An 18,344-nucleotide genomic window follows, 5' to 3' on the forward strand; every position below is an offset into this window, starting at 1 on the left:
AAGCTCATTGGTCCGGCTGTTATTGTGATGACCGTGCTTACTCTACACCCTTTGGTCGGCTCAGATACCAACAATGAGATTGGAGGTTGGGACCAGAGTGATTCCGCAGAGATGAGATGGAAAGAGATCGAAATAAGAGTAACCTGCCTGACCATTAACTGTCCAAACATGCGAGTAAACCTCTATGGAGAAGGCTATTTTAGCCACAATGAAACTGAGTCAATGACCTATATTAAGTTACCAAATGAATCATTTGATTTGTTAACGTTAGAATCTACAACACCCTTTGGCTGCCGCATACTGTATACACCTGTAAGCTCTAATATTTCTTTAGAAGAGCTTACCCAATATTGGGAAAGTTATGCAAATCAGCAGAGCATAAAAATAAGTCATAGTGTAGCGCTAGAAGAGTTTAATTAGGCTTGAATCGGTTCCAGGTGTGAGTGGAGCATAATGGGAATCAGTGGGTAAATGGGTTTTCCCCCTGCTGATAACCTAAATGGTATGTGTAAATGTGTGAGGTTTTGCTCACTGAGTGATCAAGGGATGGAATGTGATAATAATATTTCCTATTAATTAAGTATGATTGATTGATCACTATTGAGCAACTCAAACATTTATAGATAGTTAAGATGGCACCGGTAAGCATATAAGCCCTCATAGCACATATTACTAGATGCAGGCATGAAGGCCACAATTACTAGATGCAGGCTTGAAGGCCTTATGCCACAGCTATTAAGAGCTGACACAGCACTACACCTGTTTACTAAGCTGACACAGCACTTCAGCAGTTTGGGAAACTTCTGTTGCCATCAAAAACTTATGTTGCCATCTCTAGAACAGTACAAAGAAAGCATGTAGATAAGCGATAATTAACCGCACAAGACTTGGCATAGGTTCTGGTGGTCCTGAACAGTCTGGCCAACTGCCAGGTCCATCCAGCTGCTTGTATCAAGGTCTTTTGCTGGGCTGCACTGATAAGGAACTACTGTCTGTCCTTGCAGACAGGTATATAAGACTAAGGGAATCTTGCGCTCACTTGGAGAACTACCCACCTGTAATGCGGACGCGTGTTACTGGTTTCTGCTGTTCCCAGAAGAGAGGGTCTCTTCGAGTGACTGCCTGAGTTCTCCCCAGTCATGTGTGGCAAGGAGACAACCAAGCTTCTCTAATGGTGATGTATACATAAGATGATATATCTAGATACTAAGCTGTTTGAAGTAAATGCATGCAACTACTTAAATGAGAGTAAAACTTACTTTGCTTAGATCCCTTTGTGGATAATAAAGTGTAATGTGAATTCTTATATTCAACTTGGTCTTTGTGTGAAACTCTTTCCTATAACTCAATATACTCTATCCGAACTGGATTGTGTGCCCGCCAATATCGCTATAAACCTTATTAGGTATTGATTATTACTTTTTGGATATTGGTGCTTCATGAATTTATGTAATGATTAGGCACAGCACTATGCTCACTAAGATTTGTAGGTATCACTTTATTATAGTTTTCTAACCTTTTCCTATGCCAGTTTTAGATCTCCTTCTTGGGAGATTTTTTCTTTTTTCAGTTTATTAGCATACTTTCGGGGACCATTGTGGCCAGAAAGAGTCCCTGCGGGTTTTAAAATTCGCCTGCCTATTGAAGTCAATGGCGGTTCGCCCGGTTCGCCGGTTCGCGAACGTTTGCGGAAGTTCGCGTCCGCCGTTCGCGAACCGAAAATGTTGTGTTCGCGATTTCACTAATCACAACTTGTTCAATTGGCTCTATCCTTAAGGGGTTAAGGGAAGAATCTGCTTAATGGGCCGCCTCTTCCACATACCCAATGTGCTGCAGATAAAGGGTTAATAATGTTTTTATGGTAGTCAGACCAGATATCTGTTAATTCTTTTGTCTCATTGCTACCTAATAAAGTAACATAGCATATTATTGTGTAGGTCATTTAAATATTATACAAATGTGTACAAATTTGAACAGTGCATGACAAGTGAACACAATATGCAACAATATTTAAAAATGTGCACATATAAGTCATCTACATCTGGTGTGACAAAGTAAGATGTGATTTTTTTTTAATTACTGTACCTGTAATAGACAGAAGAAATTGAGATTGTGACAGGGATATCATGGCATCATAAACTGAACAATAGCATAAGTACCGTATATACTCGAGTATAAGCCGAGTTTTTTAGCACATTTTTTGTGCTAAAAAACCCCAACTCGGCTTATACTCGAGTCAATAGTCTGTATTATGGCAATTTACATTGCCATAATACAGACAGGGGCTGTGGGGGCTGTAAGAGAGTTTACTTACCTCTCCTGCAGCTCCTGTCAGCTCTCTCCTCCTCCGCGCCGTCCGTTCAGCACCTCGGTCAGCTCCCAGTGTAAGTCTCGCGAGAGCCGCGGCTCTCGCGAGACTTACACTGGGAGCTGACAGAGGGAGCTGCACGGACGGCGCGGAGGAGGAGAGAGCTGACAGGAGCTGCAGGAGAGGTAAGTAAACTCTCTTACAGCCCCCACAGCCCCCCACTGAACTGCCAATGCTGGACCACCAGGGAAGGAGAGCCCCCCTCCCTGCCATGTATCAAGCAGGGAGGGGGGACGAAAAAAAAATAATTAGTAGTAATAAAAAAAAGAGAAATTAAATAATAATACAAAAATAATAAAAAATTAAATTAAATAAATAAAAATAATAAATAATAATAAAAGAAAAATTAAAATAATAATAAAAAAAAAAATGCCCATCCCCCACCAAGGCTCTGCAACACACACACACACACACTGCATTCATACGCATACACGCTGCACTCATACGCTCACACGCTGCACTCATACGCTCACACGCTGCACTCATACCCTCACACGCTGCACTCATACACACACGCTGCACTCATACACACACGCTGCACTCATACACACACGCTGCACTCATACACTCACGCTGCATTCATACACACACGCTGCACTCATACACACACACTGCATTCATTATGCACACACTGTAAATAAATATTCAATTAATATATTTTTTTAGGATCTAATTTTATTTAGAAATTTACCAGTAGCTGCTGCATTTCTCACCCTAGTCTTATACTCGAGTCAATAAGTTTTCCCAGTTTTTTGGGGTAAAATTAGGGGCCTCGGCTTATATTCGGGTCGGCTTATACTCGAGTATATACGGTAATTATGGTGCTTGAAATGTCACTTTATCTTTTGAGTGTAAATAATCATATTGATATTCTTTTACATGTATTATTGATTTTTTAAAATAAATATATTGAAAAAAAATGCTGTTTTCATGGCACATGCCCTCTAACTGAAGTTGCACCCAACCATTGGCGCCATATTCTCAATCTGATGTTAAATATTGGACTTGTGTAGTCTTTCTTTGTCTAGCCCTATGTTCCCTCTCACATTTAAGCCTGAGGTTTTGAAAGACTTGAACCAGGCCTATTTTAGATTCCTGCATAAGGGCTCATATGTTCTACTCCAAAATTCCAATGGAATAATCTTTTTGTATTCTCTTACCAAAGCTCTCTCCAGTAACAAAGCACTAACTTTATGCTGCAAAAGTCATCATTCCTTTCTATAGGAGGTTTGACAGCCCATCAGCTCTCCAGCAGTGGATTTATAAAATAGAGGAGATTTATGATATTGAATTACTTTGTATATGACCACTCCAGCAAATTGTGGTTTTCATGGCTTCAGTACGTTGAGGGGAGGCCCCTGGCAAACATAAGGAAGCTAAGCACTACTCAATTGGTATAGTTAAGAGGTGGCTGGGTGGGACCATGTCAAGGGTTGATGTTCCCCTTAGCCAATCTGAGGTATCTGCGGTGCAAGAAGGGGTGGCTGGTCTTCCCTTGTCTCAAATTGTTCTATATCCTACTGTATTCCCTTTCCTTTCCCCCACTTTTTTCAAGTTTTTTTTTAATTTTACACAAGTTGCCCCTCAGGTTGCTTTTGATTTCCTGAGGCTTGTTAACATACCTAAGGGGGCTATGCCATGTGGCTAACCTGTTTAAGCTTTGTATATTCAATCTCCTATTACTGTGTTTGTCTGTTCCGTTAATTTGGAAAATCTTTGCAAAATAAAGATTGTGAATTTTTTTTTAAATTCCTTCTCATAAAAATGCAACATAATGCATATAATACATTAGTCAAAGCCTGACGATTGCAAAAATTACCTCAAAATAAATTTGCCTGAGTAAGACCCATGATGAAGTGAAACAATTAGAGGTGAGCGAACCCGAACTGTAAAGTTCGGGTTCGTACGGAACATTACGTTTTTTGGACCCCGGACCTGAACATGGACATATCACTGTATGTTTCGGTTGGAGTTCGGTGTTCTTCGATTTAATGATGCGTTTTGAAAGGCTGCAGGTCAGCCAATCAACAAGCGTTTGACTTGTGTGCCCTTTGAAGCCATCACAGCCATGCCTACTAATTGCATGGCTGTGATTGGCCAGTGCAGCATGTGACCCAGCCTCTATATAAGCTGGTTACTTAGTATTATTAAATTATGCCCCTACTCGCTATACCGAGAGTAGTGGCATGTCTATTAAACAGTGAGCAGCCTATGGCTGCTCACTGTTAAAAAAAAAAAAAAAAAGAATTCCCCCCTCCTGAGCCCCCCACTCGCGACGCGCGAGTGGGGGCTTTTGAAATGAAGAGGGGACCTATTGCTGCCCCTGGCCCCCACCCCTGAGCAGTGGGTGGGGGCCCTAAATACCAATATGGGGGGGGCCTAATGTCCTCTCCCCTGGCCCCCACCTCTATGCGGTGGGTGGGGGCCATAAATATAAATTGGGGGGAACCTACTGTCCTCTCCCCCGGCCCCCACCCCTGAGTGGCAGGTGGGGGCCCTAAATAAAAATGTAACCCCCCCAGGTGACTAGGGGTCCCCAAACCCCTAGTCACCCCCTCCCCCCCCCAAAAAAATAACCCCTACCTACCCCCCTCATCCTAAAAATAACGAGGGGGGGCCCTTATCTAAATACCTGTAAAAAAAATAATAGACTTACCAATTGATGTCTTCTTTCTTCTTAACTCTTATGTTTTCAGCCCCAAAAAAGGCCAAATAAAAATCCATAATAACCGACGCGCAGACTGAGCTCTGCAGGACAGGGGAAGCCTTGCCCCACCCTGCAATTAGGCTCAGAGCACTCTGGTGCTCTGGTGATTGGTGGGTTTAAGCCATCCAATCAGAGTGCTCTGACAGGTAAATGAAGAGACTGACAGGTAAGTCTCTACATTTACCTGTCACAGCACTCTGGTTGGCTTGAAATCCACCAATCAGAGTGCTCTGTGTAATTTTACACAGCGTGGTAAAGTTCTTTGGGATTTTCCCACGCTGTGTAATTTGACTCATAACACTCTGATTGGTTACTTAATCCACCAATCAGAGTGCTCTGTGTCATTTTACACAGCGTGGGAAAATTCCAAAGAACTTTCCCACGCTGTGTAAAGTGACACAGAGCACTCTGATTGGCTGGATTTCAAGCTAACCAATCAGAGTGTTCTGTGTCATTTTTCACAGTGTGGTAAAGTTCTTTGGAATTTTCCCACGCTGTGTAATTTGATTCATAACACTCTGATTGATGAATTAAGTAACCAATCAGAGTGTTATGAGTCAAATTACACAGCGTGGAAAAATTCCAAAGAACTTTCCCACGCTGTGTAAAATGACACAGAACACTCTGATTGGTGGATTTCAAGCCAACCAATCAGAGTGCTGTGACAGATAAATGTAGAGACTTACCTGTCAGTCTCTTCATTTAATTGTCAGAGCACTCTGATTGAATGGCTTAAATCCACCAATCAGAGTACTCTGAGCCTAATTGCAGGGCGGGGCAAGGCTTTATAAGACTTACCCCGCCCTGCAGAGCTCAGTCTGCGCGGAGCCCTCCATGGGTGAAAATGGATTTATTTTTTTGGCGAGGGGGGGTGACTAGGGGCTTGGGGACCCCTAGTCACCTGGGGGGGTTACATTTTTTATTTAGGGCCCCCACCCACCACTCAGGGGTGGGGCTCGGGGGGAGGACAGTAGGGCATACCCCCCTTATTGTTATTTAGGGCCCCCACCCGCCGCACAGAGGTGGGGGCTGGGGGAGGACAGTAGGTCACCCCCCCAAATTCTTATTTATGGCCCCCACCCATCGCTCAGGGGTGGGGTCCGGAGGGGTGGAAGACAGTAGGACCCCCATTCCCCTCCCAATTTTTATTTACCTGAGCGGTGGGTGGGGACCAAGGGGAGGACAGTAGTTCCTCCCACATTCTTATTTATGGCCCCCACCCGCCGCGCAGGGGTGGGGGCCAGGGGGAGGACAGTAGCCCCCCAAATTCTTATTTATGGCCACCACCCACCGCTCAGGGGTGGGGGCAGTAGGTTTTTTTTGGGGGGAGGGTTTACAGTGAGCAGCTCACTGTTTACTAGACACACCCCTACTCGCGGTATAGCGAGTAGGGGCTGAATTTACTAATACTAAGTAATCTTTACTTAGTATTAGTAAATTTGTCTGAAAGACCAACTTAGGTCTTTCAGCCTTTTGGTAGATAGTGTTGTGGATCAGAATGTTGATCTTTGTTATATTCAGAGGAAACCCAAATTGTTGTTACAAGTGCACTCGGAGAAGCAAGAATTAGACACCAGACACCTGTTGGTATTCAAAATAAGCCTCTGACGTTTTTTATTCATCAGCTGGGTTTTATACATTAAAAAGTAAGTGCTTACGTGCAAATACTCTTAGAACAAAAATAGCAAGGGAATACAGATAAGACATAGGAATAGGACATAGGATAAGACATAGGAATGAGCGCCATGTATACATAACAAATAAGTTTCTGGGTAAGAGAGAACAACAAGATTAGAGTAGAGACATCTTGGGTGGGGGCTCTCTGCTCCCGGGACTTAGACATATATGGTCTTAAGTGTTGTTCAAGCATCAAGCAATCAATCCTGATTCCAAGTTAGCCAATTTTAATACAGGATATCATTATATGACACCTATAAGCTTGAGCCTTGGAATCGAGATAAATTCTATCACAATCCCCTCTTTTGATCCAAGGGTCACCCAAATGTCCAAGGTATATCCAGGCCTGCTAGCCAAAGCCTGTGGGACTTTCATTTATTGCTTCACCACGGTTCCCTTGGACTGAGCGACCACCAGAATCAGCGGAGGAGAATTCCTTCATTTGTTAGGCGAGGTAACATCATAAAACCTTTCCGAGGTCGGAGCTGGAATGTAAGTTAAGGTACGACCAACAGTAGGTTTGCTTTTACATAGAGAGGTTAGTAGACATGAAAAAAATCTAAAGGTTAGAAAAATAGCCATAATGACAAATATAGCTAATAGCAAAAAGTACAAAATTTTCTTAATTAGTAAAGTCAACCATGTTCCTAGCCCAAATGTCCAATCCCAATCCTCAAAGAAGCCGTTATCTTGTTTGATATCCTGTACTAAGTCATGTAAATCTTTTATATGTTTATGGATCATAGTGCCATGGTCAGATAGGTTAAAACAGCACATACCTTCAATAGCTTCACAGCCTAAGTCATGTTTCATTAGTAAGTAGTCAATGGCTGCTCTATTCTCAAGGATTGCCTTCTTATTTGCCTGGTTGTCCATAAGTAGCTCTTCTAGGGCCTGTGAAGTGGCATTTAAACCTTTTGCAAGGGAACAGGCTACAGCATTAACTACTCGGGTATTATACAGTGCTAAGCCTGGGACTCCTACCAAGGTGTACGCTAGGGCAGAGTATTCGGCTTTGGATAAGAGAGTGATTTCAGAGTTACAATCAGAAGTAAGGGTGTTTTTAACATCTCTCCTGTCTCTCAGCAGTTTGTGTAGCTGGGTGGTTTTAGTGATCAGGTCAGATTTGGAAAACATGGTCATGGTTAGTCGAGAAATTGCACAGGGACCTCCTGTAATGTTACCTGGGACATAAGGCCTGTCACATTAATTGTCTTCAGGGATAGGGGGGGCATCCTACCAGTGGTTTGAAGGCATAAGAATATAGTTGTAGAGATTTATGGGGTCTATGGGTATGTAGGTACTTCCTCAACAGTGAGATTGGTGTGGGGACAGCTATAAGACAAGATTCTATGGCGTTTTCAGTACTAAGGAGAGGGTTGAGGCAAAAGGAGGTTAAATTTAAAGCCTTTGCTATCTGCAACCATATATTTTCCTGCCATGCATTATTATTTTCTGGTCTCAAGTCAGAGTAGCATATCTGAACAGAGCATAATATGGTAAAGGATATGAACAGCTTCATGTTGGTGGATCAGTCGGAGTGACTTGTTTACAGTGACTGGCGTGTATCCACGTGGCTTTTCCTTCTAGTTTTACCGAGGTAGCCGTAGTCAAGAGCACTTGGAATGGACCGTCAAAGCGTGGTTCAAGTCCTTTCCTCACATGCCTCTTTATCACCACCCAATCACCAGGCTGCAGTTTGTGAGTTGCAGAGTCAGAGTCTGGATCTGGAATAGAATCAAAGACTTGTTTATGCACCTTGTCTAATCTTTGGTGTAGGGCCTGAACATAGGCAGTCATACTACCATGCTGCATCTGGAGGGTTTGGGGAAAATAGAGGCCTGTCTTTGGGGCACATCCAAACAGGATCTCAAAAGGGGATAGGCCATGTCTGGAATTGGGGGTGAATCTCATAGAAAAGAGTGCTAGGGGAAGGCATTCAGTCCAGGGCTTCCCTGTGTCTTGCATGGCTTTTGCAATCTTGTTCTTTAAGGTGCCATTTGCCCTTTCTACTTTCCCACTACTCTGGGGGTGATAAGGGGTGTGGAAGGCCTGACTGATCCCTAAGGCTTTCATAATTTCTTGCATTATTTCCCCAGTGAAATGGCTACCTCTGTCACTTTCAATCACTTCAGGTACTCCATATCTACATACCAGTTCCTTCAGAAGCTTACTCGCTGTTATCTTTGTTGTGGCTTTCGACACTGGGTAGGCCTCTGGCCAACCTGAAAAGAGATCAATGCACACCAACACATATTCATACACTCCTACCTTAGGTAGTTGAATATAGTCTATCTGCAGTCTTTGAAACGGGTAAAGTGGCCTTGGTGTGTGCTTACTCGGTGTTTTGACAGCCTGTCCTGGATTGTTTCTAGCACAAATCATGCAAGCTTGGGTGTGTTTAGCTGCTACAACAGTAAATCCGGGTGCTACCCAATGGGTGTTTACTAAGCTGTTCATGTGCATCTTGGATAGATGTGTAGGTCCATGGGCAATCTGGGCCATCATGGGGTACAATACTCGTGGCAAACACAGTCTTTTACCTTTCCTCCACATTTTGTCATCATCAGGTTCTGCATCTTGTTTCCTCCAGAGGTCATGTTCTTCCTTGCTTGCCTGTCTTTGTAAGCTCAACAGTATATTGTAGTCAACGGCGTCATCTGTAAGAACAACTTGTAGGAAGGTTTTACCTTTAGAGGGATGAACTTGAATTGCTGCTTGCTTGGCAGCTTCGTCTGCTCTGTGGTTTCCTCTTGAAATTTCATCTGTGATCTTCACGTGAGCTGCCACCTTGATGATGCCTACTTGAGTGGGTAACAGGATAGCGTCCATAAGTGCACTCACGGCTTCAGAATTCTTGATTGGAGTTCCTGCTGAGGTGAGAAAATCACGAGCCCGCCAAATAGGGCCAAAATCATGGGCTATACCAAAAGCATAGCGAGAGTCTGTAAAAATATTAGCAGTCTTACCAGAAGCCATTTTACACGCTTCAGCGAGTGCCTTCAGCTCTGCCTCCTGTGCAGAGCAGTGAGGAGCGAGTGGTTCAGCTTTTATTATCTCATGTGCAGAGACTACAGCATATCCAGTGTGGAAATTACCCTTCTCATCAGCATATCTGGAACCATCTACAAAAAAACTCAAAATCTGCATTAGATAATGGAGAATCAGTTACATGCAAAAAACCTGCTGTTTCTTGTGCCATTAGTGCTGCACAATCATGGGGTACCTGGGCATCAGCTAACTCATCTGGTGAAAGTGAATTTACAAAAAGATCAGAAGTACAAGTACCATTCCCACTCCCCTCTTTTAAATCCAGGGGAAGTAATGTAGATGGATTTATTTCCATACACCTTTTAAGAGTAACATTAGGTGGCATAAGCAAGGCACATTGCATTCTGAGATGCCTTGCAGTATGTATGTGTTTTGGTTGAACTTGTGACAGTATGCTGTTGATATCATGTGGTGTGTATATGGTCACCGGATTATCTAAAACAATATCAGTGGCTTTGTCCAGGAGGGCAGTAACAGCCGCCACTGCCCTAACACATGAGGGGGCACCCCTGGCAACAGGGTCCAATCTGGTGGAGTAGTAAGCTATTGGTCTTTGTTTACCACCATGGTCCTGTGTAAGGACAGATGTAGCATAACCTGATTGCTCAGTACAGAACAGGTTAAAATTCTTTCTGTAATCTGGGAGACCCAGTGCTGGAGCTGACGTTACCAGTATCTTAAGTGTATAGAAGGCATTTTCTGCCGCATGGTTTAATTTAAATGGTTTGTTTTCGTTGGCAAGACAATCATACAGTGGTTGCATGTAGATAGCTACTGAACGCAGCCAAGGACGACAGTAAGATATCAAACCGAGATACGTGCGAAGCTGGGCTAAGCTGCGGGGGGGTTTAATATTTTGAACTGCAGTCTTTCTACTCTCTGTGAGATGTTTTATGCCCTGGGAAATGCAATGTCCTAGGAAAATAACTTTCTCTACACAAGCTTGCAGTTTCGTTTTTGACGCTTTACAGCCTGCTTTTGCCAGGAATTTCAGCAAGGAGAGGGTGTTTACAATACAAGATTCCATATTATCGCAACACAGGAGTAGGTCATCGATATACTGCAATAAAATTACATTATTTGGCCTCTCCCATTCTTCAAGAATCTGGGCCATTGCCATGCTGTACATAGTGGGTGAGTTTTGTGCGCCCTGTGGCAATACTGTCCAAGTGTACTGTTTGTGTTTATGTGTAAATGCAAATAAAAACTGACTGTCGGGATCCAGGGGGACACTGAAAAATGCATTTGCCAAGTCAATAACAGTAAATACCTTAGAGGAAGGTGGTATTTGTGCCAACAAGGAGTGTGGGTTGGGAACATTAGGGGCAATCAGTTCAGTTACAGCATTAATTGCCCTCAAATCATGTACCATACGGTAAACCACAGGTTTACCTTTCTCTTGCTTTTTCTTAATTGGGTACAATGGTGTGTTACAAGGGGAGGTGGTCTGGACAACTACCCCTGCCTGCAGAAACTCTTGCACAGATTGCGAAATAGCATCTTCCTGTGCTGGGCTTAGGGGGTATTGTTTTTGGTATGGAGGTTTGGCTCCGGGCAGGAGATTCACCTTGACTGGGGGCACAGAGAGTCTGCCTGTATCTGTCTTCCCTGTAGCCCATAAGGAATCAGGGACTGAGGACAAGTCAATGGTAGGTTCTGGCACATGGCTGGGCATAGTGAGAGTTGCCAGAACATTTGAAAGAGATATCATTTGTTTGTCCTCTAAAGGCACAGACAATGTTACTTTTCCAGTGGGGCTATACTGGATATTTGCACTAAGAGCAGACAGTATATCACTGCCTAGTAGATTAACAGGGGCATTAGGGCTGACAAGTAGCCTTGTCACAAGGGCAGTAGAGTCGTGTAGCTTCAATTTCAGCTTGTGGGTAAGGGGAATGTCATTTTCGATACCATCCACCCCTACACATGATAATACATCATTAGATTTCTCATACGGGAACACATATTTTTCCTGTAACATCGATTTAGCAGCGCCAGTGTCCAACAGGAAAGGGACTATTCGGCCCCCAGGTAGTGTAACATCGAAAATGGGTGAGGGTCCTGCAGAGTCAGGGATATTTATAATATGTAGGGACACTGGTTTGCCAATTTCCTATTGGGGAGGGGAAGGTGGTGGAGGTGGTTGGCTGTCTTGGGAGTTATCATTAGAATCCTGGGGTTTTCTATTTTTAGGAGGACACTTGCAGTTACGTTTAATGTGTCCTTTCCTGCCACAATTCCAGCATTCTACCTGCCTTCTGTCTCCGTCAGCTCTAGGGACAGTTACAGCCATTAGAGGTGTGCTCCTCTTTCTAGTATTTAGATTAGCTTCCACTCCCCTAGCCACCTTCACCAGATCACCATAGGTTAAACTTCTCCACTCAGGTCTAGCATTTTGGAGACCAGTCCTTATGGGTATGTGGATACCATCCATGAAGCAGTTAATAAGCAGTCTGGTCGAAGTGGTTTCAATATCTGTGTAACCCAATGCCTCCCAAGCCATCTGTAGTCTGGTGAAAAATGTTTCTACAGGTTCATCTTTCCCTTGTAATATATCTCCTAATTTATGGGCTAGTTCCTCTGTCTTTACCTTAGCCCATTCTCTTATTGCAGTGACATAGCATGCTCCAGATGCAGACTTGGTTCTAAACCATTCATCTGTTTGCATGTTGCTTTTTCTGAGGTTATCTTCATGGGCATCAGTATATTTAGCAATTATTCTAGCCAAAATGGGGCCAGCTTTTAGTGCCACAATCTGTTTTAAATCCATCCAAGTACACTGGTAAGTAGCTTGAATTGTGGATAGAGACTGAACTAGAGCTAAGGGGGCCTTTTCAACATCTGCCAGCTGCTGTATTATTGCCAGTTGTTCACTGGGTGTCCAGGGCTTATATTCTTCCCAGTATTTGATACTTGAGCTCGGCTGTCTGTTCTCATGGTACATGCTCTCAACTTTTGGGTATCATTGGAGTAGAAAATTGTGGAGCTAATGGCCCCACTGGGGTATCTATGGGGGCAACTAGGGGTTCCTTTAAGTCTGGGCTATCTGCCTGCTCTAATGAACCCATAGGTCTTACAGGGGCTGCTAGGGGACCATATGAAGTCCCACTGCGTAATATTACTGGAAAGAGAGGTTTTGATCTCTGTAAAAGGGAAAGCGCCTGTCCTTTAGGGACCAAAGGAGTCCCTGCATTATCCTGGTAAAGGGGTGGGTTTACAAGATTTTTCCCAGGATCCTGCCTACTCTGGGACCCTAGAGGTCCAAAACATTGATAATATGGTACACCTTTCCTGGTGGTTTCTCTACAACCACATTTAGTTAATTCAACAGCAGTATCATGCCATTTTTGTGCAACTTCTACTAAGTTATTATCTTCTAACCAACCTCTGTAATTTGCCATAAATTCACTCCATATATGTGGGTCTAGAGTGCCCTCTGAGGGCATGCCAGCTTTCTTAAGTAACCTCTTAACATTCTTAATTGCTCCTTGTCCTTTGTGATGCTTGACAATAGTCAAAGCCGTAAATCCCCCTTGGGTACTTTCAGAGCTACCCATCTTAAAACTTGTAAGGGTTAATTACTTCCTTACACAAGACAACTGTACAAAAACAGTGTATTTAAACACTTATGACCGCTGCAGTGGAATTTTCACAGTTCTGTCTTCTAAACACAGATCAGGAGATCTGCCCTTGGAGGATTCTAACTCAAATTATAAAACAAATGACAAGGCAAACAATAAAAATAACTTACAACCCACAGTTCTATTCCACTATCTCAAGATTCCTTTCACAAGACATAACACAACCTCCACCTGAATATAACCATAATACCACAGAAAACAAGTTCTTTAGATCAGACGTTTTTAAAATCCTTACCCACCCGGACCGGGGTCTCAAAGAGCACCAGAGAGTCTAAATCATTTATAGGTAGAAAAATAAAAGCTTTTTCTTACCCGCTGCAGCTGATTAACCGTCTGGGCTCCGAGCCAACCCTTCTGGGTCCGGATGAACTGGATTCGTCTGATCCGGGTCACGGCACCAAATTGTCCATTGGATCAGAATGTTGATCTTTGTTATATTCAGAGGAAACCCAAATTGTTGTTACAAGTGCACTCGGAGAAGCAAGAATTAGACACCAGACACCTGTTGGTATTCAAAATAAGCCTCTGACGTTTTTTATTCATCAGCTGGGTTTTATACATTAAAAAGTAAGTGCTTACGTGCAAATACTCTTAGAACAAAAATAGCAAGGGAATACAGATAAGACATAGGAATAGGACATAGGATAAGACATAGGAATGAGCGCCATGTATACATAACAAATAAGTTTCTGGGTAAGAGAGAACAACAAGATTAGAGTAGAGACATCTTGGGTGGGGGCTCTCTGCTCCCGGGACTTAGACATATATGGTCTTAAGTGTTGTTCAAGCATCAAGCAATCAATCCTGATTCCAAGTTAGCCAATTTTAATACAGGATATCATTATATGACACCTATAAGCTTGAGCCTTGGAATCGAGATAAATTCTATCACAATAGCTCCCTGATGCCGTGGGAATTAGGGAGTTATCTACTAAGCGGCTGCTTATTTTATGTATTTTATGTTATTTTAAGTGATTTCCCTATCCACATTTGTTTGCAGGGCACTTGTCATACTTTTACCCCCATTTTACTTCCTTTTCCAGCCCTCTAGCCCTTTCCAGGACATTTTTAGAGGCGTTTTTGTGCCCAAAAGTTCGGGTCCCCATTGACTTTAATGGGGTTCAGGTTCGGGGTCAAGTTCGATCCCGAACCCGGACTTTTTTTCAAAGTTCGGCCGAACCCGCCGGACCCGAACATCCAGGTGTCCACTCCACTCAACTCTAGAAACAATCAAAAAACACATCAAATAAAATCAATCAGGCATGCTGCGTTCTCTAATAGTAACATAATATACAGTATTACTTTATGGAATATGAATGAATGCAATCAATCAATATCCTTAATATGTATAAAACTTCATGAATGAGAGAATGTAGTTTTTTGTAGTCTGAGTGCGCCGCAACTATTTATTCTCTCATTCATGAAGTTTTGGTCACAGCGGCAGCACCTTTCATACAAAATTCAGGTCTCGGGAGTGCCCCCTATCCTTCCTCTGTTGATATTATATTTGGAATCCAGACCAGATTCCTTAGGGGTTAAGCACCCCGCCCAGGCCCCCCCAGCTTCAGAGTCTCCTTTAGAGGTGGCCACAGGTGTGTATATATAGGAGGAGTTTATCAATAGTGGTCACTTTTATTATTTTTTCCAGCTAGCACAGTTATCTGCAATAGTGAGTATACCCATTTTAGCACAAACACATTAACTATTTAGTTTTAACACTGTTTTTAATTGCTTTCATCACTTATGTTTGTATACTCACTATGCTCTTACCAGTATTTAATTTTACACGTTTATTTTTTACACTATTACTATTTATTTGCCCCCCACATTTTAGTGTAGGACCCACCAATAATGGGGTACTTTGAAAGTAGTGGTGGGCTTAACAACATATGGCCATATGGTGGAACCAAATCCCCATATTTATACTTAGATAGGCATTTTAGTAGCCTACTTTGTTTTTTTTTGTAGTCTGAGTGCGCCGCAACTATTTATTCTCTCATTCATGAAGTTTTGGTCACAGCGGTAGCACCTTTCATACAAAATTCAGGTCTTGGAAGTGCCCCCTATCCTTTTTCTACTAATAGACTGATGCTCCTAATTAAAGGCTTCTTGATTCAATCCCTGGACTGAACTGATGTTGCTTGGCAAAGCTGATTGGCGCCAGATAAGACTTTATGGTTAAACTGATAGTTTAGCCAGGGGACCTCATAGCACCATATGGTGAATTCCTGAGTATTCCTTTTTATTCTTTTTCTTTTTTTTTAATTCTTTCTTTTTATTATACATGTAGTAATGAACAGTTACACAGTAGCATGTCATTAAGGGCTTAAAAATCAAGCATTTCACATTTGTGTAACATAGTAGGGAAAGAATACTGCACATTTTGTATAAGAAAAGAGAAGTCATGAACACAATTCTGGGAGATCAAGCAAAAATATTTTAATATACAAAGTATTATTTTGTGGAATACTAGCACCAACAATAGAGCTAAAAACCCAGTGCTGCTAAAATAATCATTTAAGTGTCATGTCACTAAAAACACTTATTACATACGTAAAAGAAAAAAGTGCTTCACAATATTATCATGGCTGGATAGAACAGAATGATGCAGGATTTCATAAACTTGACTGATCACTCAAGCCTCCCCATTTGAAATTATTGTATTTAGAAATTAAACCACCTGATTTGGAGAAGACCGAGATTGTGCATCTCCTGGAACTGCAGTCCTTACATGAACTGGGGACTTTTTTCCTGCCTTCTGATTAGAGAAAGAGTGTCCATTGTTGTTTAAGACTCTCTCTATTCAGAGGACGTTTTTAGCCCACTTTGGATAGCAGGACCACTTAGCTGCTATGGTCATGCAAAATTTGATTGGAACACATGTCACCTGTCAGGAACTCCATATAGCCTATAACAAAGCTATCTGAAAGCTTTGAATGAATATGTATGAATGTGGTACCTCTTGATGCAGGGCTGAATTTCCCATTAGGCAGAGTAGGCATTTGCCTACAGACATCTGGCCAATAGGAGGAGTACCTATTTTCAGCATTTATAATGTGACTTTTGAGCTTAAATAGGCTGGTGAGGAGAGATAAGTACAATGAGCCTTGGCCAGTGCCCTCTGTAGTCCAGTCAGCCTTAATAGCCCCACAGGAACAGCTTTAAAGGGTATAAAACAAAATGCTGTCTCAGCTTTTCTAGTGTGTCAGTATGAGGCGGAACAGGAAGTGGAAGGGATCACTTCCCATCCACCCACTAGTAACCACTCACACAAGAGAATGGGAAGCTCTGCACCCTGTATACTCCTGCACCTCTAGCATCATCTATAATAATGAATTACTTAGATTTTGGACATCGTCACCTAGACATCATGCTAAACAGCCTATTACTATTTTTCTTATTTGTGTAGCATGTGCCCATAGCACATTATATCATGGAATGCAACCAAAGATTTTAAGAATATATATATTATGCACAACCATGCACCTATATAATTTGAAACCTATTAGCTTTTAATACTACATGTGTTAAGAACTATAGTGAACTCCCATTATTTTACCCTGTGAGCAGTTATTGAATATACCTGGTTGGGGTGAAAGGTTATGTAGCTTCTTTAGAGAGCTGTAAAGGGATATTCTAAGCATCACAGCAAATGTATCTTAATGAAGCAGTTTGTTATATATAGCATGACCTGTAGTCTCACTGCCCAAATTGTCTGCCATTTAGGCTCCTGCAGACTCTTCCAGTCTATTAACATAGCAGGTGATAAGGAATTCTAAATTGACCAGGCTGTGCAACATAAGAATTTTAAATATTAGATCTCTCCTTATAGGAAATGTGAGACTGTGTATGTCAACAAAAAACAGAGAACAGAGAAAAGGTTAAAGCAGTGGTTTCCAAAGTGTTTGTTCTTTCTAAAAACACCTTGGAAACAACTGGATAATCCCTAAATACTGGACTGGTAGTCGTGCCTTGATGACTGGTTTGGAAACCACTGGGTTAGAGAAATTCAGTAGCTTGCTCTTCAGTTTGTCCCTGCCCAGGTCTCAAAAATGTTTTTGCTCACTTGTGCCATTACAGAGAGAACTTACACCATTTGCATATCAGACTGATTCTGCCCATAAGGGCAGTCCAGTACTGAAATGCTGGCAAGTCCTAGCCATAGCTGGCAAATCCTAGCCATTGCTAGTCATAGCAACCTACTATATCTATAGCTAAACTGAGCTATGAAAATCACACCACCACTAAACTGATTTTCTTAGCTCAGTTTAGCTACAGATGGTAGTAGGTTGCTGTCACTTCAGCAACTGAAGTATTCTCTGACCTTTACTTATTTATCTACTTTTTTATTTATCTCTCCTCGTCTCCCTGCTTTTTATTTTAAAATATATATTTTTTTTATTTTCAGAGAAAGGTAAATTGGGGATACAGAAAGGAAAAGAGGGGGGGGGGGGACACACATTCAATAGATAAAAAACATGTCAGTGTACAAATTCCAGTCAGAGTTCTTGACATTTTTCTGACAATCGAGGTATATATATATATATAAGCATACATGAACATACATGAGCATCTGTAATGTAATGAACACAGCGTGATATAACCTATTATTGTGATTCAGTCATTGTTATTAACGTAACTTGCTTCTAGTACTCATTGAATTGCTTATTACAATCATGAAATTGCGTATTACAATCATTAACTAGATCAATTTCGTATGTGGCCTATACCAGTTGCTAACTACGTCATGTAGTAATCCTTGTTAATCTTTGTTCACAACTTGCCTCCCCTTTACCACCCATTCGTTCGGATGAGATATACACTTATTCCTGTCTAGTTAAGGGGCCTTGCCTGTCGAAGACAAGAATTTTGTCTCTGTATTCTGGTACTACCGTTGATC

The sequence above is a fragment of the Pelobates fuscus genome, chromosome 5 (genome assembly GCF_036172605.1).
Source record: "Pelobates fuscus isolate aPelFus1 chromosome 5, aPelFus1.pri, whole genome shotgun sequence".
In the NCBI taxonomy this organism is placed as follows: Eukaryota; Metazoa; Chordata; class Amphibia; order Anura; family Pelobatidae; genus Pelobates; species Pelobates fuscus.